Below are 22,418 nucleotides of genomic sequence, written 5' to 3'. Positions count from 1 at the left end.
CGCAAAGTTTTTTCCCATTATGTCTATGGGAAAAACAAACGTTTTGGGACCCCCCATAACTTTCCCCCCCCTGGACCAAACCTCTCCAAACTTTACAAAACGATTCAGAGTGGGCCATATACTTTTTTTGCAAAGTTTGGTGAGGATCCGTCCAGAGGGAGCGAAGTTATAAGCCACCCAAAAAATGCTCTTCCTATGGAAACACCAACTTAACCATAACTACATAGACGCTGCCGCATCCATGTATTCACTAAAAAAAACGTTGTTAAGGGGACGTTATGGTTAAGTTGCACTACTAACAATCTGTGAAATTCACTAAAAGTTTTTTACAAACGTGACATAATACAAACGTCACATTATGGTTCAAAGTAAAACCAAAAAACCCATGAAATTCGCCAGTTATGGTACGCTAAGCAAGCATAACTGCCCGCACCACTGTGCACTGCTAACAGTAACACCGAGGACATCAAAGATGACATCACAAATGTGGACAAAGTTAACGTTTCAAATAAGAACTTGTAATACTAAGAAAGAATGAGTGCAGTCATAGACTACAAATGTACAATCTGGACATTCTGCAATATTACTGGAAAAATGCAATAGCGCAGAAAGATAATACGACAATTATATTGGCACAATTAGATCTGCAGTAAAAGAACAATAAAGCGCGGTTCTCTGCAGCGTGGGCAAAATTAAACGTACACAATATTTACTGCCTCCATTCTGTTTGTGTAAGTCACACCAATGTATTCGCATTGATGATTCTTCGTATACTGATATTCCATGTCCCTTACAAACATTTTAAAACATAACGTTATCAATTGCTATTTTTCCGTGAATTGACACTAAGTTTCCCTTTTCACTCAAGGTCAAAAAACAATTGCCCCTTATACATTCACTCAGATGCGCGGGTGTATTGAGCGTTCAACCAAAAAAGCAACTCATGTGGCCTTCACTCAGATGCCAAATACATTCTTTCTTTGAAGCAACATATTGCAATCCAGCTATGAGAACTGCTACTCCCATACACATCCTGAAGCAATGTTTCGAGCAAACACTGCAGATGGTTGCCGTAGTTTACAAAACTGAGGACGCCAGTCTGACAGCAATTTTATTCCAAAAACATTTTAACCCACATGCAGTAATTGGTCGTGGAACAGTAAGCAGGAACTTCCATTTAAACGTATCACTTTGGTGAGAAAAAAGCTAAACTTTTTCATTTTGTGCTTCCACATCCCATTCTGCCCCCCTCAAAGTTCCCCTTCTGAAATACTGTTACATGAATGTGTCAAGTCCAATGCAGTCTAGTTTTCAATGTATTACTGGCGATATCCGCGTACACTAAAACATGAATAAAAAGTAAACATTTTAACACACAAGCAGTAATTGCTCGTGGAACCGTAACCAGGAACTTCCATTTAAAGGTGTAGTTTTGGTGACAAAAAAGCTCCACTTGTTCATTTTGTACTTCCACATCCCATTCCGCCCCCCTCAAAGGTCACCATCTGATATACTGTTACATGAGTGTGTCAAGTCCAATGCAGTCTTGGTTTCGATGTGTTACTGGCGATATCCACGTACACTGAAACATGAATAAAACATAGGCGGGCACTGAAAAAAGCTCACTTACTTTACGCTGTTGTACAACCTATCAGGGAAAGAGTCACATGTTCGCGGGCACAAACTTTTTCTTTTCCCCATTCAATCTAAGGGGAAAAGAGACGTTATGAGAACCCCTGACCCTTATAACATGCGCCCCCCTGCACCAAACATCACCAAACTTTCCAAAGAAAGTCACAGTGTGCGATACAATTTTTTTGCAAACTTTGGTGACGATTCATCCAAGGGTAGCACATTTATAAGGCAGTCAAAAAGTGTTCTTCTTATGGAAACAGCAACTCACCCATAACAACACAGCCACTAACGTGCCTGTCTAATGTGCTGTAGTGGTTGCTGGCTGGACCTAGATTTGGATATATGTCTGCATATATTTGAATGTATACGTGTACATTGGCTTATAACTCCACTGCTTATACGGTTGTTTCTGGGTGCATGGCCATCGGCCATGCACCCAATCAGTACACCCTCCCCAGCACCATCTGACATGCTAACATATACTACAGGTGTATGCATTGCTCTAGTATGATCTGGTGGATGTGGGCAGGGCCTAGGGTTTTAGGAGTATGGTGTATGGGATACAACCTGCAGCCACGCAACCAAAACTCTACATCCTGCCCACAACCACCTCAGTGATGTGCAGTAGTACGGGTGTATTGATAGGTGTGGTTTGCTTCACTTGTTCTGCCAGAGACTGCACTCCTAGCTGTATGTCCATAGATATTACAATGTGTGGGTGTGCACTGGCTTACACCTCCAGCGCTTATAACTTTGTTCTTGGGTGCTGTACACACTCCCCACAACCATGTAATCGTTAGTCAATACTACAGGTGTATCCATGGTTGTGACATGCTGCGGTGGTTGTGGCCAGGGCCTACAGTCTTCAAAGTATGGCCTTCGGCCTACGGCCTGCGGCCATGCATCCAAGACTCTAGGCCCTGGCCACAACCACCGCTACATGTCAAAACCATGGTGGCATACTAATCAATAACAGACCCATAGGAAAATGTAATGTAATAATGCCATGTACTCAATTTGAATGGTCAGTAACACGACACGTGTCCTTCCAACATTTTCAAGGTGCCTCTACACAGCACGGACTGAAATACTACCCTTATCGCACCCCTCATTTTCTGCATGTACAAATATCCTGAACAAGGAGGCAATGGAGAATACATCATTAACAGTTGCCGCCCAAACAAGTACAGTATTTCAGTCATCTCTTACGCTCTGAACCTCTCCAAACACTGTAGGTGATCAGAAGACATTCCCAAACACCATTTTGCATGGCGAATACATCATTACCACCTGCCGCCCAAACTAATACAGTATTTAACCCATCTCTTACTCTGTGATCCTCCCCACGCACTGTAGGAGAGTAAAACAGTTTCCAAAACAGCATTTCGCCTCTGGTGGCGACCGTGCTGTCTTCGGATCCAAGATGTCAGGCGCATCCACACATTTTGACGCACATCACGGCTCACTGTAGCCAATCGGCAAAGATGTCGCCTGTCCGCGGTTATGACACCACCCCCCTGGCCAATCGATATCTTGCCCACGGAGCGAACAGGGAAGTGTGACCGCGGAGCGGACATAGATATCACTAATTTTTTTAGACATATTTTTTGGTTGTTTTAAAGGAAACTACTGAACGGATTGGCACCAAATGTACAAAAGCATGCTTTTGGGACCAAGCCCCTGCCGCAAATTTCGATGACAATCCGTCCAGTGGTTTGGGCTGTAGGCGTGCGCAAAGTTTTTCCCCCATTTAGTCTACTGGAAAAAAAGATGTTTTGGGACCCCCCCTATAACTTTTCCTCCCTGGACCAACCATCACCAAACTTTGCAAAAAAATTCAGAGTGGCCATATACTTTTTTTGCAGTGTTTGGTGAGGATTTGTCCAGGGGGAGCAAAGTTATAAGCCGGCCAAAAAGTGCTCTTCCTATGGAAACAGCAACTTAACCATAACTACACGGTGTAATATATATATATATTTATATATATATTTGCAGAAAAGGAAAACGTTAGGTGTTTCTCCCAGAGGGATGGCACACACGGAAGACACAACCCCAGGAAAATTCTCCTCCAATAAAGTTGCCAAGCACAAAATCAGTTCCTTCAAGTATCCAGATTTATTTAGACATGTTAACAAAAGAGAAAGGAAAACACTTACAACATGTTTCGTAGCGCTCCCGCTACTTGTTCACATACAAAAACCTAATTACACAGTGACTTAAAATACACATTCTCGGTCTCTATGGCTCTGTCTTCCCATTGCCCCTTTACCCTTTCCACTGTTCAGATCGAAAACCAGTGTTTTAAAGGCAGTAAAATGTGGTGGCCATTTTGTAACATGTTTCATAAGTATAGAAAGGCCTATCCACAATACTTACTACAAATATACTGATTGTACAAAAATAATAATGTGAAAAAACCCAAAAGACAAGAGTCTAGTATATTTCTTGTTCCAGCTAGCTATTAGCTATTTCTGAATTCAGAATTAATTTTATGTAAGAGAACTGAAACAGTATAGCACCATAGGCTAAAGAGATCGACTAACCGAAGCTTCGGATACTACCAAATGTAAATTTTACCGAGGTACACAGCCCAGTGCATGTAAAGTCTCTGTTAGTCGATCATAATTGAAAACATTTTTACATATACAATTAATAAAAGCATATCTGTATTATTATATCTTGCTGTCAATTAATTTGAGTAACCATAAAGTGCATGAGTTTAAAAACAACAGTTTTCCAAAGTGCCGAAGGCTGTCAACTAAAGTGCAAAAGTGCATATAATTCATAGCTGACAATCTGTATTAGATGTTTTTAACTAGAGTACAACAGACCATTGTTGATGAGTAGCCATTGTTGTTTAGAAGTATCTGATAATTCACAGTAAAGTGCACAGTGCAGAAAAACTCTAATTGATCAAAGGCATAGTTGGTATCTTCATACAAGATTCTTCAGTTTCCAGGTATAACTAAGGCATAACTTGCCAGGTGAAAATAACTGGAGCAATTAAAGTGCATAATGCATTCTGCTATGACAACAGTTTTTCACATTCCTGGACAAAAGGTTACATTGCAATGAAGCATTTGTACACTTGCAGACAGCTTATTTTTGAGCTATACATTGCTTTAACAATAAAGTGCATAGTGCATACCAATTCGAAGGAATTCAATAATGTGCTATTTGATCTCTTGTCTCATAGTATAAATTCAATACAGAATAAAATGCTTAAACTATAAAAAGCATAGTGTATGAAGGTTTAAATACATTGAATAAGGTGCTGTTCCGTCTCTTCTCTAATCCTTTGAGTTCAACATAAAAAAGATAGGGAAAGGTATATGCTTTTGTTAAAGAAAACAACAGGAATAGAGAACTGAGAATGATTAAAATGTTAAAAATAACAAAATCTAAATGGCAGTGCTCTGTCTGGTATGTCTGATGAGACAATAGTGCATAAAAATGACACCCCCTAATGAGGATTGTTGGTCTTGATGTATCCCAAAAAAACCAAAAAACAATTCTCATAAAAATGAATGATGAACAGGCTGAAAGGAGGAAAAAAGGAAGGGGGTTAATCTTCATTATTCTAAGTCCACATATAAAGATTTTTCATTGACTTTTTTAGGTTTTTATTGGTGCAACTTAGCCATAACATCTCTTTAAGAAAGTTTTTTTCAGAGAATTCCAGGGGTTTTTACCAGTGCATGCTATTTTCCTACAATTTACTAATATCATACTTACTCCAATATAGCAACGTTTTTGTCCAATTTACAATGTTTCATCTTAAAATTCTGCCATTTACCACCTTCTAGCATCATTTTTAATACTTCTATACTTTTTCCACTGTTTTTGCTTCCGTCGACATCCGCAAACGTCTGACGTCATTGTGGAACTTCCGGACAGTGCCACGTGACCATGCACTTGAGCTGAATACGTTTGCACTTTGCTTTCGGGTTCTTGCTTGGAGGACAATTTCGGAACTGTATTTTCTACTGATCTAGGAACTTCAAAGCTCAAAATGTACCCTTGCACAGCTACAACACCTATTCTTACTCTTTAAAAAAAAATGTTTTTATTTGAATTCAGCTGAGTGAACTCAACTTTTTCAAAAACTATTTTAAATGACATACTTAAAATCAAGTTTACAAATTTACAAATTTACAAATGAAAGGATCAAGGAACATATGAAAGTTTGTCAGAGGAAAAAAGAAAAAATACTAGTTAAGAAATCAAATGGTTAAATACCACAAAACAAACAATAAAAGCTTAAAAACAATACAATAAATTATAAAGAGCAACAAAAAAAACCACACCAAAATTACATTACTAACATAAAAATATTTAAATAAATGAACTTAATAAATCAAGACCTGTGTTACCATTCGACTGATAGTAAAGAATGAACTCATTATCCATTAGCACTCTAGTACAAAGCACATACTTGGAAGAATAGTAGCAAAACCGCTATTTATCTTAAAAATGACATCACCTATTGCCATCTCTCCTCCCCAAGAGCCACCACCTAGATCCACCACCACCACCAGCTGGAGGACACACACAGCAACAAAAGCACCATTTTTCCAAAGACAATGCAAAGAGATGAGGTAGAGGAAGTGCCTGCCTCTAGCACCCAGAGAGAATCATGGGTGTGGCAGTTCTTCACCACTGTTGGGACTGTACCAAAGGCTAAAGCTACAAAAGTTAAATGCACTGAGTGCAACTTTGTACTCAGTCACGGACTACCTGGACATTACTCCTACGGGACCACGTCCATGATATGATATGATAGTTTATGTATATAGCGCCTATACACAATGTTTTTCAAAGCAGTTCAAGGCAAGAGAGCGAACACCAAATCCAAATACCACAATGCTCTCAGATAGATTTTTCCTTTCTTAACAAGTAGTAGGCTGTTTTCCTCCACATCACCTTCCTCAACTAATACTCTAACCACACAGCCTACTTTTGTGGGACACAAAATCCCACCAGCTATTTTGCAAGCAATAAAAGAGGCTGTTGATCCATACCTTTGGAAGACAGCAGTCCTCTGTATATACTGAAACACACCACTCTGCAGGGCGAAGCAAATTTGACATGCATTTGAAGCTGTAATCAAGGAGCATGAGAAACACTGCCTTAGAAGTAACACATGCGCAACATCTTCGCCTATCTACCTGCCCCTCCATATTAGTGCTTGGTGCTTCTTTCCTCATTTCCCTCCTCACCTTATGTTCTAACCTCTCGTGCAAGCATATTTTTTTCAAACATCAAAAGAAAGGTTTCCTTAGGAACCACCTTTCAAAGTAGGACCATTTTGGACTAGCAGCTCCAGGTGAAAAATCAGACCTGTTTGAATTAGAAAAGCTATTACATGAGGGAACTGGACTGAATGAATACGTGCTGCCCTCCTCTCCATCTTCACTCAATAGCAATGGTACATGCCATCTGTGTGATGGCATGTGTATTTCACCTGGCAATCACTGGCCAATGTGTGATGCCACTGAAAGGCAGCATGCAGAAAATGTGTTCATCTTCCATCTTGGTGTCATCAGTGTGTGCCATTTGCCTACCCTTCATACGCAGTGAGGGTGCATGCATGGGAGGGTTTTAGTCATGTGGAACATGTGTCAATCAAGTACTGGTTCTGTTGCTTCTCAGCCCTCATTGTGTGCCATGGTGCTAATGCCTGTTTCCATTTGTTTGCTTTTATGTCTTTGCAGGGGAAGACGCACCTGATACTGCTAGGGTTGTGGAGATGTGCAGACCCAGGAGGGGTCTGAGGGCCGACCGACCACCAGTGAGGGACGTGGTGTGGTGGTGGGTGAGAACCCACAACTGCTGCAGGTCGTGCTCTCAAGGGGTGTCTCTGGCTGCACCTCCCCCGAGCTATACTCAGGTGTTGATTCGGATGATGAGACCTACGTGCCGTTGCAGGTGAGTGTTCCTGGGAGGGATTCTGTTCTGTCCCACCAACCTGCACCAGGGTCAGAACCCTCAATGGGGATGTCAGTGTTGGCAGCTACGCCTTTGGTGGTTACAGATGCAGGGTCACACTCCGCGACATCTGATCCTGTTCCTGGGCCAGCAGATCAGAGGGGGAATGCAGTCCTGCAGCCTCAGGCAGTGCCGGCACAGCAAGGCGCAGTTCGCCTTGCCCCAGACAGGTGTGGTGCCCGCCGACGTGGTGGCCGTACGCTACCTGGCAATACCTCATGGGAGCAATCCATTTACGGTATGGCAACCCAACAGGCAGCATCATCAGAGATGATGGCTCAGGCCATGGATAGGGTGGCCACTTCCATTGTCCCCCCCGAAAGGCTGATGGAGCGACTACAGCAGGCAACCGACTCCATCTGCCAGTCACACAGGGAGGACATGTTGGCGTCCAACAGGGACAGGCGGGCGGCACTGGCGACTCTGCAGGAAGCCATCTCCATAGAGTCCCAGGGCCACAGGGAAGCCCTGAGGCTGGAACTCCTTCACCTCAGGACGACTCTTGTTGAGCTTGAGGCTTCAACAAACCGAAGGACAGAACAGCAGCTGGAGCGTCTCACCCGTACGCTCTCAGCTGAGATGCAGGCAACTAGGGCGGAGGTCCGGGCATCCCGTGAGTTGTTGCATGGGGACCTCCGCACACTCATCCTCCAGAACGAGACCTACCACACCCGCATGCTTGCAGCCATGGAGGAACAGACTAGGGCCTTGCATGGGCTGCCTCCCATAGTGCCACCACCTCCGGATGCAGCTGCACAGGGTGATAATAGCGACAGCAGTGATACTCTCACAATAGGGTAGCCGTGTGGGCCATGAGCCCATGGAGGTGTTTTTTTTTCGCAAGATCCACACAGGTGGGTTTTGGCGTGCACCCTGTCCTCGGACCTCCTGGGTGGCCTCAACAACCCCCCCCCCGCCCCGGGCCCATTTTTTTTTTTTTGGGGACAGTGTGTTGCCTTGTGTGGCTCCCATGGGCATACGCTGCATTGTGGCTGGGCACATGCAGGCTTGTCATGTATTTGGTTCAGATACTTGGGATTTTGTCACACACACTGCTCCTGCTTCCCGTTTCATGGGCTTGCAAAGGGTGTGCCCAAGTGACATTGACGTACATGGTGACATTGGACTCCCACTACATGTGTGGGTAGTCTAGTCAATACTGTGTATACATTCCTAGTGCATATTGCTGTTGTGTTGTACACTGCATGTTGCATTGATGTGTAACTCATCATCCATGTCTACCTCCTAATTTGCAGGTCCTTTCCTCATGTCTACACAAGGCCCTCTACTTTGGAGATGGGGTCCATGTTGGCAGCAGTGCACCTACAACTCTACATGGCGGCAACACTGTACAGTTGGAAGTGGTGGGAGTGCAGGCATTTCCAGGTGGTGAGACTACTGATTCCTTACATTCGTAATGTCATGTTAATGGTAGTTTTGCGGGTCAGTAGCTGATAAGTGTTATTGCTAAATACCTGCTCAAGTGTGTTGTTGGTCCTGCATTACTGTGAGCATTTCAGGTGTTGCGAGTTTCAATTAGGGACACTGTACTTTGTGACACTTGTGTCATGTTGTGGGGATTACTTTGTTTACCTGCACATAGCATGACATGGCACGGTGTGTCGTGTGGCGGTGCTGGGGATGGTTGGGTGACATGGCACTGTCCTCATGTTGATGGGGGTATTCAAGTGGGTATTCATTTTAGCTGCATGAATGTGTTTTTTCACGAAACTGCATTGGTGGTGTCTGTGTAGGTAGGGATGCACACATTGTAACACTTCCAGGTGAACAATCTCAGGCTGATATGGTTTTGACGGTTGATTCTCCAGACATTCAGGATCAGTGTCAGGTTGAGTCATCATTGATTGTCAGATGGTATGTGCCAGGGCAGTGTTCACTCCACAGGGGTGTGATTTCTATGTGAAGTAATTAGCCACTAGCTGTGTACGGGCTGCCTCCCCCGTGCCCTTTCCCCTCCCATGCGCAGCGGGCGTGCATGTGGTTGGGGATGTGGGGGCACCACCATGTTCACGGCCAGGCCCCGGCGTGTTGCAACGTTGTGCAGGACACATGCTGCCACTATGATCCTGCACACTACTGGGGGAGCGTATAACAGCTGCCCGCCAGAACGGTCAAGGGAGCGAAAGCGTGACTTAAGCACTCCGAATGTGTGCTCCACTATGCCCCGGGTTGCAATATGGGCTGTGTTATATCTTACCTCGGGTGGCGTAGTGGGGTTCCGAATTGGCGTCATCATGTGGGGGCTGAGAGGGTAAGCACTGTCCCCTGTTGAGGTGGTGATGGGTATCATTGGTGGGGTTGTGACCTTGCTCAGTATCTGACATGCATGCATGTGCAGTGGCATTCATACTCACCAAGCAGCCATGTATCGCCATGCCGCCCAGCTTCTAGGTCCCGGCTTAGGGTGGACATTCGGTAAATGAAGCTGTCGTGGGTGGACCCGGGATAGTTGGCATTTACTGAGGTGATGATTCCCTTGGCATTACATACTACCTGCACGTTGATGGAATGCCAGTGCTTGCGGTTCCTATAGATGTGCTCAGATGCCCTGGGGGGACGTAGAGCCACATGGGTGCAGTCGATGGCACCTAGCACTTTGGGGAATCGTGCCACACCGTAAAAATCCAGGGCGGCAGCATGCCTTTCTGCAGGTGTTCTGGGCAGGTATATGTGCCTGCGGACTGATGGGCGTGCAGTGATGATGTTCAAGACCTGGTGTAGGCAGCGTGACTGCGTGGCCTGTGACACCCCACCCACTATGGCACTTGTCCGCTGAAATGATCCAGTGGCTAAGAAGTGCAGTACATTGAGGACCTTCTCCAGGGGGCTGAGTGCTTGGGAGCACAGGGTGGGTGATGTGAGGTCATCCTCCCACTCACTCACCAGGTCCAGTATTATGTGTGGTGGAAACCTGTACCTCCCATACACCTGGTCATCAGGCATCCCGAAAAGGCTGGTTCTGGGTGTGAAAATTCTGGCCCTGACTATCCTCCTCCTCCTCCTTTGGTAGCCCACGGCCACTGCTGCTAGGAACGGTATATTCATCCTGGTGTCTGAGCTTGTTAGTTTTTTGCGCGCAAATTTATGCGTCGCGGGTCGACGTATGCCTGCTACCTACTGGCGTACGTGTTTCTTTGCGCGTGTTGTAGGCGAGCGTGTGAAACTTCCCGCGCACCCCTGAAATCCAGTACCCAGGCCAATAGCGTGTGGAAATTTCCGCGCACCCCGGAATACACGTGCGCTGATGTACTCGCGTGTGTAAGTGCCCGCGCACACCTGAAATACACATACATAGGCCAATCGCGTGTATGCACACTTTTGTCCAATTACACGCGATGACACTCTGACGTGCAGTCTTTCCACGTGTGCTCCGTCATCACGTGCTATGAGGGAAACACCTGTGCGGGTCACGTCACAGACGCGCTTACGCGCTGAGGGCCTTTGGTCCAATAGAATCGCATATGCGTACTGACGCGCTTACGCGCTAAGGGCCTTTCCTCGAATTTCACGCTGACGTGCAGGATTTTCACGTGCCAAATCACTCCGTATCAAGCTGGCCACGCGAAAACACACGGAAGACCACGCTCCTGCCCAGAAGGCTGAATTACTGCCCCCCAGTGCCCCGAGCAGGTTCCCGCGTGCCATCTGCTGCTGCCTGCCTGCCTGCCTGCTGCCACCGTGCCCTGCCATTTGGTGCCTGCATATCAGCCATCTGCAGGGGTCCAGTTGCTGTGTCCACCCCTGCTGGAACAGAAGACTCCCGACTGGGATAACATCGCTCCACAGCCCAGCCCCAGGACCCAGTTGCCCACCCACTCCTGCCTCTGGGGTTGCCATGTCGGGCACTTCGACATCTGGCACCAGTGGCAACCCCAGGCGAGAGGGGCAGAGGGGCACCAGCTTCACTGCCACCGAAGTTGGTGTCCTGGTGGAGCATCTCCTGGGGCAGTATGATGCCCTCTTTGGATCGTCCCGCGCCAGCAAGGAAGGACGGGAGAGGATCTGGGCCGACTGTGTGGTTGCCATCAACGCGGAGGGGGTGGCAACCCGCGACGTCCAGAAGATCAAGAAGCGCTGGGAGGACTTGAGGTCCAGGACCCTCGTGAAGGCCCGGCGCCTCATGGAGGGGGGCCGGGGCCGCATGAGTTCCATCCAGATGAGGGTCCTGGAACGCGTACGCCCAGCACTCCATGCCCAGATCCTTGAGAGGGAGACACGTCTGGAGTTGAGCGGTAAGTGGCCAAGCATTGCTGTGTGAGACAGGGCATGTTGCGGTGTGCTGGTTGTCTGATACTTGCCTGTATGTGTGACATAGGCCATGTATGCATGTATGTGTGCAGGGACATCATGGTAATGCATGTGCGACCAGTGATGTGTGAACCACATGGTTGTTGCATGTATTTAAATGCGACATGGGGAGCCCTATGCAGATTTTACACATGAGAGCATGCCAGTCTCTGTTCCTGGACATGGGTGGGGGTGAGGGATGGGTGCTGATGCCAGGTACATATATGGTAGCCATGTCTGTGTGCCTGACCTGCGTGTCTGTGACTTGTGAATGCCATGGATGCATGACACATGTGTGTGACAATGCACAGATTCACTGATGCAGCCTAGATATCCTTGTATCCGCTGTGTTTGGGGTGTATGAGGCCAGATGGATGTGACTGAGGTGAAGTGTGTGCATGTGATAGGCATGACCCATGATGCATGTGAGTTCCATATCATTGTATGTTTCAAGAGTCCATTGGACATGTATGGAAATGTCCATGGCATGCACCATGCCTGTTACTGTGTGTGTTTTGCCTGGACTGACCCATGTGTTGTGGAGGGACATGATGGAAGTGTACTTTGACAGTGGTACTCATCTGCTATTGCTTCCTGTCTAGGAGACCATTGAACAGTACCCTGATGCTTGTGTTCTATGTCTCCCTCTACGCAGCGGCTAGTGAAGAAGAGGGCGGAGACGGCGCTGTGGAGCAAGGCAGCGGGGATGCCCCCACGGCTGCAGCGGAAGGGGTGGGTGAGCCCCCACAGGGGCCTGCTACGGCGGAAGACGGTGAGGAGCCATCCAGGTTGGTGGTTTCCACAGAGGAGGAGGAGGCTGCCACTGAGGCACACATGGGGCCTGGTGGGGGCATCCCTGCTGGTGCAAGTGGTGCAGTCCAGGGGCAGGGGCAGGAGGCAGCACAGGTCACCGTGGAGGGGCCTGTGCATGTCGCTGTCCCTGACCCTGTGAGTGCACCACCATGCACCAGCAGTGATGCCCCCTCCCAGGCCCATCCGCAGGTAGAGGGGATGTCCATGTCACCTGACTCCCCTCCACCTGTGGATGAGGGGACCTGTGGCCATATGGAGAAGGTCCTGATTGGGGTTGCGATGCGCGCGGGTGCAATTCGTGATGACGTGCGTGCTTCCCGGGAGGAGCACGCACGTCATCACGAAGAGCACCGTGCCGACGTGGCCCAATTGGGATCTTCCATGTTCTGGGGTTTCCTGCATGTGTCGGCCAATCTGGCGGCCCTCTCCTCCTCTGTGGAGGCTATACGCCGGTCGTTCCCCTTGCCGTCTTCCGGCCCAGATGCCACCAGGGCCCCCTGTGGACCTGCCCTGACCAATGCAGCCAGCTCGGTGGGGATCCCATCCCTGCCACAGTCAGGAGTCGGAGGTCCAGCAGGGGTGGACACCACAGCAACTGTACCCCAGCAGATGGAGGATGTGCGGGCATCATCAGACAGGGCACGTGCACGACGGCGTCGGTGGATTCCATCGCCTGGATGCCGTCGTGCTGGCAGAGGCAGTTGCGTCGGAGGCAGCAGCAGAGTCAACGTGGGAGACATCATGGCTCGGGGCCATCAACATCGGAGGGGCAGGCATCGGCCGGAGGGCAGGAGGACCCAGGACAGGAAGTGTCTTCCGTGTGGCTGCGGTTGGGCCAGCAGATAGGTGCAGAGCGGCGGCGGGCGGAAGAGGCGCAGCTCACAATGGTCAGAGCGGAGAACTCCATGCGGAGGGCCCTGAGGCGGGCCGAGTGCCTTGAGGCAATCCGCAGGGGGTTGGAGGAGCAGATGGCGTCGTCCCTGCGGACCCTCGGGGCCATGGAACAGGACCGCCTCCGGGACATAGACGAGGAGTTTGATGATGCCCTGGCCCGGAACACCACAGAGTGAGCCGCTGGACTTGCCCGTCGCCTTTGTATATAGTTCTTTAGTTTTAGGTTTCCTTTGTTTCTTCTTATGATTTGGAGTCAACGGACACTGCTCCACTTTTTGTATATAGTTGCATTTTAGTTAGGGTTTTTTGTAGGTTTCCTTTGTTCAGTTGGGCTCATGGACCCTTGGATGTTTTGTACATAGTTCTTCATTGGATTGTTTTATTATTATTTTTGTTTTATTTATTCACCATGGAGCAATGGTCTTTGCATTTATTTTTCCCTCTCGGATTGATTTTATTTTTAATGTGACTTTGGACAACGCTTTTTTGGATTTGGATTTGTAGTTTTGATTTTTTTGGACGGACATGCAGCTTATCTTTTTTCATTGCCATTGTAGTTTGTTTCATTTCATTTGCATTCAATTTGTTTTAATACAATTTTGTTTTCATACTTCACTGTGTGGTATCATCTGATTGGTTTCATGCATGTCATGTTGGGTGTTTTCCCATTCAATTGCAACCATTGTGTGTGACGGACATGGGTTCATTTGCTTTATGAACATTGGGGGTGTAACATGTAATTTCCATTTCCATGTGGGTGAATGGGTTACTTGGTAGGGCCTTTTGGCTGTGGAGGCTGACCATAACGCACATGATTGGGGATTGTGAGGACCTGGGTGCAGGGGGACATGAGTGGGGGCCTGGTGGAGGGTGCCCCTGCACTGCTGGGGGGCAGGGGGTGCAGGGGGCCATGAGTGGGGGCCTGGTGGAGGGTGCCCCTGGATGCTGGGGGGTGGGGGTGATAGGGGACATGAGTTGGGGCCTGGTGGTGCTGCCCCTGCACTGTTGGGGGGTGGGGGTGATGGGAGACATGGGTGGGGGCCTGGTGGAAGCTGCCCCTGGTGGATGGGGGGGTGGAGGTGGTGGTAGACATGGGTGGGGGCCTGGTGGAGGATGCCCCTGCACTGCTGGGGGATGGGGGTGGTGGGAGACATGAGTTGGACATGAGTGGGGGCCTGGTGGAGGGTGCCCTGCGCTGCTGGGGGGTGGGGGTGCAAGGGGACATGAGTGGGGCCTGGTGGAGGCTGCCCCTGCACTGCTGGGGGGTGGGGGTGATAGGGGCCATGAGTGGGGGCCTGGTGGAGAGTGCCCCTGGATGCTGGGGGGTGGGGGTGCAGGGGACATGAGTGGGGGCCTGGTGGAGGGTGCCCCTGCACTGCTGGGGGGTGGGGGTGCAGGGGGACATGAGTGGGGGCCTGGTGGAGGCTGCCCCTGGTGGCTGGGGGGTGGGGGTGCAGGGGGACATGTGTGGGAGCCTGGTGGAGGCTGCCCCTGCACTGCTGGGGGGTGGGGGTGATGGGAGACATGAGTGGGGGCCTGGTGGAGGCTGCCCCTGCACTGCTGGGGGGCGGGGGGGGTGAAAGACATGAGTGGGGGCCTGGTGGAGGGTGCCCCTGGATGCTGGGGGGTGGGGGTGCAGGGGGACATGAGTGGGGGCCTGGTGGAGGGTGCCCCTGCATTGCTGGGGGGTGGGGGTGGTGGGAGACATGAGTTGGACATGAGTGGGGGCCTGGTGGTGCTGCCCCTGCACTGCTGGGGGGTGGGGGTGATAGGGGCCATGAGTGGGGGCCTGTTGGAGGGTGCCCCTGGATGCTGGGGGGTGGGGGTGCAGGGGGACATGAGTTGGACATGAGTGGGGGCCTGGTGGTGCTGCCCCTGCCCTGCTGGGGGGTGGGGGTGATAGGGGCCATATGTGGGGGCCTGGTGGAGGGTGCCCCTGCACTGCTGGGGGGTGGGGGTGCAGGGGGACATGAGTGGGGGCCTGGTGGAGGGTGCCCCACACTGCTGGGGGGTGAGGGTACTGGGTGACATGAGCAGGTGTGCAGGGTAGTCCCCTGTGGTGTCGGCTGCCTGCAGGGGCCGTGGAGGGTGTACAGGGAATACCTGGGAGCACACAGTCAAATCGCGTGTAGAATTTCCCGCGTACCCCTGAAATACACGTACCCAGCCACATCGCGTGTGGAAATTCCCGCGCACGTACCCGGCCAAATCGCGTGTGGAACTTCCCGCGCACCCCTGAAGTCCACGTACCCTGCCAAATCGCGTGTGGGACTTCCCGCGCACCCCTGAGATCCACGTACCCAGCCAAGTCGCGTGTGGATGCTGGTGGGTGGGGGTGATAGGGGCCATGAGTGGGGGCCTGGTGGAGGGTGCCCCTGGATGGTGGGGGGTGGGAGTGATAGGGGCCATGAGTGGGGGCCTGGTGGTGCTGCCCCTGCACTGCTGGGGGATGGGGGTGATAGGGGCCATGAGTGGGGGCCTGGTGGAGAGTGCCCCTGGATGCTGGGGGGTGGGGGTGCAGGGGGACATGAGTGGGGGCCTGGTGGAGGGTGCCCCTGCACTGCTGGGGGGTGGGGGTGCAGGGGGACATGAGTGGGGGCCTGGTGGAGGCTGCCCCTGGTGGCTGGGGGGTGGGGGTGCAGGGGGACATGTGTGGGAGCCTGGTGGAGGCTGCCCCTGCACTGCTGGGGGGTGGGGGTGATGGGAGACATGAGTGGGGGCCTGGTGGAGGCTGCCCCTGCACTGCTGGGGGGTGGGGGGGTGGGAGACATGAGTGGGGGCCTGGTGGAGGGTATCCCTGGATGCTGGGGGGTGGGGGTGCAGGGGGACATGAGTGGGGGCCTGGTGGAGGGTGCCCCTGCACTGCTGGGGGGTGGGGGTGCAGGGGGACATGAGTGGGGGCCTGGTGGAGGGTGCCCCACACTGCTGGGGGGTGGGGGTGCTGGGTGACATGAGCAGGTGTGCAGGGTAGTCCCCTGTCGTGTCGGCTGCCTGCAGGGGCCGTGGAGGGTGTACAGGGAATACCTGGGAGCACACAGCCAAATCGTGTGAAGAATTTCCCGCAAACCCCTGAAATACACGTACCCAGCCACATCGCGTGTGGAAATTCCCGCGCACGTACCCGGCCAAATCGCATGTGGAACTTCCCGCGCACCCCTGAGATCCACGTACCCAGCCAATTCGCGTGTGGAAATTCCCGCGCACGTACCCGGCCAAATCGCGTGTGGAACTTCCCGCGCACCCCTGAAATCCACGTACCCTGCCAAATCGCGTGTGAGACTTCCCGCGCACCCCTGAGATCCACGTACCCAGCCAAATCGCGTGTGGAAATTCCCGCGCACGTACCCGGCCAAATCGCGTGTGGAACTTCCCATGCACCCCTGAAATCCACGTACCCTGCCAAATCGCGTGTGAAAGTTCCCGCGCACCCCGGAATACACGCACACGTTATTTTTCAGTCAGCGGGTGTCCGTGTTTGTGGGTACCCCTTTGCACGTCATTTGTCCTGGAGGGCCACAGTATAGGACATTCATCATAGCTGTATATAGGTGCTATTTGTTGGCGCACCTTTTGGCGCACATTTATTACAGGCGCAGAGACGCTACCGCCTGCTTTCTTGTGGCAGTCGTGTTTGTGCCTGTGCGCAGTTTTGACCGTGCGCTTTTTTGCCCTATTCGATTCCATGAATACGTGTTGTAGGCGAGCGTGTAGGCGTTCGGCGCACTTGCACCCTGTACTTCCCCCGTTTAGCCCCGTGTTCCGCCTACTTTTGTTGTGTGCGCCGCGCTATGTGCGATTTTCGCTGTGGCCTGTGCGATTTTCGCTGTGACCTGGCGCACGCCATTAGATGGCCTGTGCGCCAACGTGCGCCGCATACTTTTTTAGCGCACATCCGATGGTTTTCTTGCGCACGGCCTTCCATGAATCGATGTGCGCTGTTTTTCGTGCGATTTTCGCACTTGCACTGCGATTTTCGCTATTCCACTGCGAATCGCACGTTTTTGGCCACTTGCGCCGCGCTAATTATTCCATGAATCGGCCTGTAGATTTCTTATACTTGAATGATGTGTTGATATTCTTTTGATGTCATGGAAGGTGGTTTTACAAGTAGGTCCTGTAATGCAGGCCAATGAATGTCCTTATAGTCCTGTGTACTTGCGTACTGGACAAGCATCCATATTTTGCAGTAGTTTAATTTTGATTTTGTCTTTGCTTTTCACATATTGATTGAGGAATTGGCGTAAAGACTTGAACATTTTTTTGGGAATGTTACACATTGACGTGCATGGCCATTTGTACACTAGATGTTCTGATTCAGTTGAATGGACGGGTAAATCTACTTTTTTAGGGCATATTTTTGTAAGGAGTACTTCTTGTTCCATTATGGTATTATTAACTTTTTCATAACCTCGACCACTGCTATGTATGGCAATTGTATTTGTTTGCTTTTGTTTGTACGCTTCTTCATTAAAGTATGGTTCTGTGCTTGTAGTGTGACTACATTCACCTCCACAGATATTTAAGAAGTTAGTTCTGTTGACATTTTGTTTATTGAGAAGTCTTTTTTGTAATTTATTTATTAGTTTTGTTAGTGGTTTTATTCTGTTTAACACTAAAATAAATAACTTTCTTTTGAGAAGAATTGCACTGTCTATCAACGCTTCTAAGATTACTTTTCTACAATAGGTTTGAAGTGTTGAACCTGGTTTCTCTCCTGTTTTCATAAGATTTTGAAGGACTTTGTGATGGAACATTTTGGCTAAAATACTTTTCTTGGTATGCTTACTTTGTACTACATCAAGATTTATAGAAGAAGTCTTATTTGTAGTGATAGTTGATTTTCTGTTAATTGTTTTTTGGTTTGTTTTACTTTAGAGGAGGCAAAGTTTTTGTACTAGAAACTTCTTCTGTTTCACTACATGACTGTATTAGCTGTTGTGTTTCAACTTTTTTTTTACAAATTCTGCTATAGATGGATGTTTATGTTGGAGAGTTTTCTTTTCATTTGCTCTACTTCTGAGTTCCTTTCTACAGAGTTGCTTTTTGGTAAGCATTCTTTAGGGTCTGTTGAAAAAAATACAGAAGGTATGGGTTGGTGTGTTCTGGAATGCATGTGTGTTGTGTGCATGAGTGTTTGAGTAAGATGATAAAGATGTATGTAATGGTGTGTGATTGTGCTTTGGGAAGTACAACTATTAGGGATGGGTATTCTTGAATTAATGTGTTACTAAACTGGGGTTCAGATGACAGAAAAAAGTAAGCCAGTGGTTTGGAGAAGTATAAATAGTATATCTAAAGCTATACAATTAAAACAGTTGTTTGTTCTACAACATCTAAATTCGAGCAGCTGAGTTGGGTAATTTGTGTGTCGAAAAATTGGAAGTTGTGGGCCATTCTGCCAGTAAATCACTGTTTAAGAGGGGGGGATTTTTGGTCAGAATGGTGCAGAATCTCTATTTGCAGGCACAGAAATAGCATCAATTAACCTTACAGTGTGTTTGAGTAATAATTCAAATATTATGGTAACATTTTACTTACTTTTTTTCTAAAATGAGCAGTTTACTTTTTAGTTGTTCTTTGTACTTCAAATTCGGCTGCTTCTTTTCTGGAGAATGGTCTTCACTGCAATTGTAAAAGAAAGAAATTAGTAATTTGGTTTCTATATAGCACTGTTTTTAATTTAGACATAGATTTTTTAAATTGAAATGCTCAGCGCCTTTCTCAAAACCATTAAAACTATCTTATGACTAACTGTAGGAAAGAAAATATCTTTACTATGGCTTGTGAAAATCATAATGTACCACTGTATATCACTATTCCTGTAACTAAGCTTTTCCACGTAATAGGGAGTCAATGTCATAGCCTGCTTGTCTATATAAATGTAAGTAATTATATAAACTAAAAAAAGTAAAACCAAGTATGTGTTTGTACAAATATTATTCTTTGAGATTTGATGATAGAGTGTGCATGTAATTTTGTTTGATCATATGTAGTCTATATATTTTATTTCAAAAATGTTAGTTTAACATTATTTGCGTGTGTGTGTGTGTGTGTACGAAGAAATTAAACGGTATAAAGGTTTGTAAGTCACAGTTCATTTTAGGAGAATGAAAAAATGATCGTAGATTCATTTTACAGATTATACAAGGTAAAAGTCGGTTAGAAAATGTATTCATGTACTGTATAGAAAATATACATACATGTAGTTTGTGTTCATGCATATGGATATGGACGAAGCTGCAAGTAGAAATCTTGGAGACTTGTCTAGTATTTCTCGTAGATCGTGCTTTCCAATGGTATGAGACTTGTAGTCCCCAAGATTCATCGTACATTTGAAGTGCTGATCTATGATGATGCAGTTACATGTAGAGGTCTTGTATTTGATTGGTGGATGGTCCTGTGAGTCTTAGCTACATCCAATGAGGGAATAGCACAGAAAGTGAAGTGGAAATGGTAGAAAGGCTGTCCATGTTACGATATGTTCGCGGACATGGCGGTAGTTCTAGGACACCGCGTATTACATCCGGGGAATTTGGGGTGGGGAGGCATGCAAATGAGATTGAATGTAGCAAGGGATTGGTCAGTTAAGTTTAGTGAGTGTGTTGTGCTAGGAGAGGTGTTCTCAGATATTCTTTTTGCTGAGAGAAGAACAGATAGCTATGGCTGAGTGTTTTAAAAAAGTAGATTGTGTGAATTTTGAGAGACTCGTGGATACATTGGTTGAAGGTGCATGCAGAAAGCTGTGGAGTATCTATAGATCTTGGATTCCCACATGTGGAAGTGCACTGGCATGGAGTCCGTGGAATGAAGTGGCTGGACTTGCTACCTCTCTGTGCAACTTTGAAGATAGAGGAACATCCAGACATAATTGTAATTCATTGTGGAGGGAACAGTTTAGGACATGTGTCTGGAATTTCTTTGCAATTTGCAATGAAAGAAGGACTTCAGAAGATCATGGACATGTTTCCAAACTCCAAAGTAATTTTTTAACGGATTGCGCAGAGACAAATGTGGCTTCGTTCTCTCTCATGTGGTTCACAAATGGAGAAAGCGAAGCGTAATGTGAATAAGGCTGTTTGTGCCTTCCTAAGAGATTTTGGCATGTCCTCTTTTCACAATGAAAATATTGTTTCGTAGTACATACATTTTTCGCAGAGATGGTGTCCATCTTACCTATGCTGGCAATCAGATTTTTCTGAGAAATGTACAAAATACATTGCGACCTTTTTTAAAAATGCAGCATGCATTTCGAAGTAGGTGTTAAGTATTTATCATTTTTGACATACAAACACCTCCTTCAGAGCCACCACTTCCTCCCAGAGAAAAATGCAATGCTTACAATAGGGTAACATCCCAATTTTTTTTATGTTCGCGAACTGTCCGCGGACTTTCAAGAAATAGAAAAGGCCCTGCGTTATTTATCTTTACTTCTGTTTTTTTAGCTGTGAAAGGTGGCTCTGAAAAGAGCCTTATTTTTTTTTTGATTTTTGTTATTTTGTATTTTTTTTGGTTTTTTACACACGACACACTAGGAGAGGGGAGGAAAGGAGGGTCAAGTGGGGGACACCAACCACAGGGATAAGAAAGGGCAAGCTGAGAGAGGAAGATGTAGAGTGGGTTTTATTTGGGTAGTGAGCAGGTCTTCCCGTACTCTGAGACGATAGTCTCAAAAGCACTGCGAGTACTCTGTCACAGTACATACATACAACTGTGACCCTCGAAAGGTAAGGGTCATCAGAATTCTGTATGGCCTGTGAGGCAGCTTGAGGAAGACGCTGTCCCAGAGAGGTGTTCCTTGTGGTGACAGGATCCGAAACGGAGGATCAAGTAGAGGCATATCAACCTACTACGCTCTTCGCAAGGTACAACCTTGCGAATGGCCCCAGTCTGGAATGAGTTCAGGTGTCGCTTCATGGTCGTAGTCCCAAAGCTATATGAACCATGCCTCCCGCGACTGAGTACATTTTTGCACTCATTGCAGGTGACACGGTTCGCACGAGCGTTAGAACCATTCCCATGAATGTTAAACAACCGCCACACCCAAGAATCACGCCGAGGGCGGGTAGTAGGGTTTTCCTCCACCTCATTCTCATCATCCTCTTCTTCCTCCTCTGTATCCTCACTCCTGTTCCCCTCTTCAGGCCCTTGGGAAGGTGGTGGTGGTGGAGGGAGTGGGGGTGGTGCTGAAGCAGATACAGCACCAGGTGGCAGCAGTGGAGCCACAGAAGCCATCAGGTTGAAGATGGACATCTGCAGGCTGCAGCAAAAATCTCTGTGCTCTGTAGAATAGCCAGAAACACAATGAGAATGAGCTCTAGGGCGTGGTCTTTTATAGGGGTGCTTGCGTGTGGTTCACGGACATGTGCGCCATCCGCAAGACAGATCGAACACCAAAAAAGGTTCAAAAAGTCACAAAAACTATGTGGAAACTTAGGATTAGTATGTGGGATTTGTGGTATGTTGAGTTTTTAATGAGAAATATTGTGGATTACTTGGAAATGTACTTTTAAAGTGTTCGGGGACACGAACAGTGTCCGCATTCAGAACACACGATCAGCGTGGGCGCGGTCACATGATTGTTTCATGAGCATGTTCGCTAAGGTAGCAGCCGTCCGCAGGACACCCAATGTATGGACATTGTTTTGCGCATGCGTGTTGATGTTCTACGGACAGTGTTCGGGTCCTGAACTAATTAAAAGTGCGTCACACGTAAAACTAACAGTTACAGACAGCCGTTTGTTCTTAGCACAGTTTAATTTACTTGTGCACAATACGGACAG

The sequence above is a fragment of the Ambystoma mexicanum genome, chromosome 6q (genome assembly GCF_040938575.1).
Source record: "Ambystoma mexicanum isolate Mex_15411 chromosome 6q, UKY_AmexF1_1, whole genome shotgun sequence".
Lineage (NCBI taxonomy): Eukaryota > Metazoa > Chordata > Amphibia > Caudata > Ambystomatidae > Ambystoma > Ambystoma mexicanum.
This window is presented reverse-complemented; position numbering follows the sequence as displayed.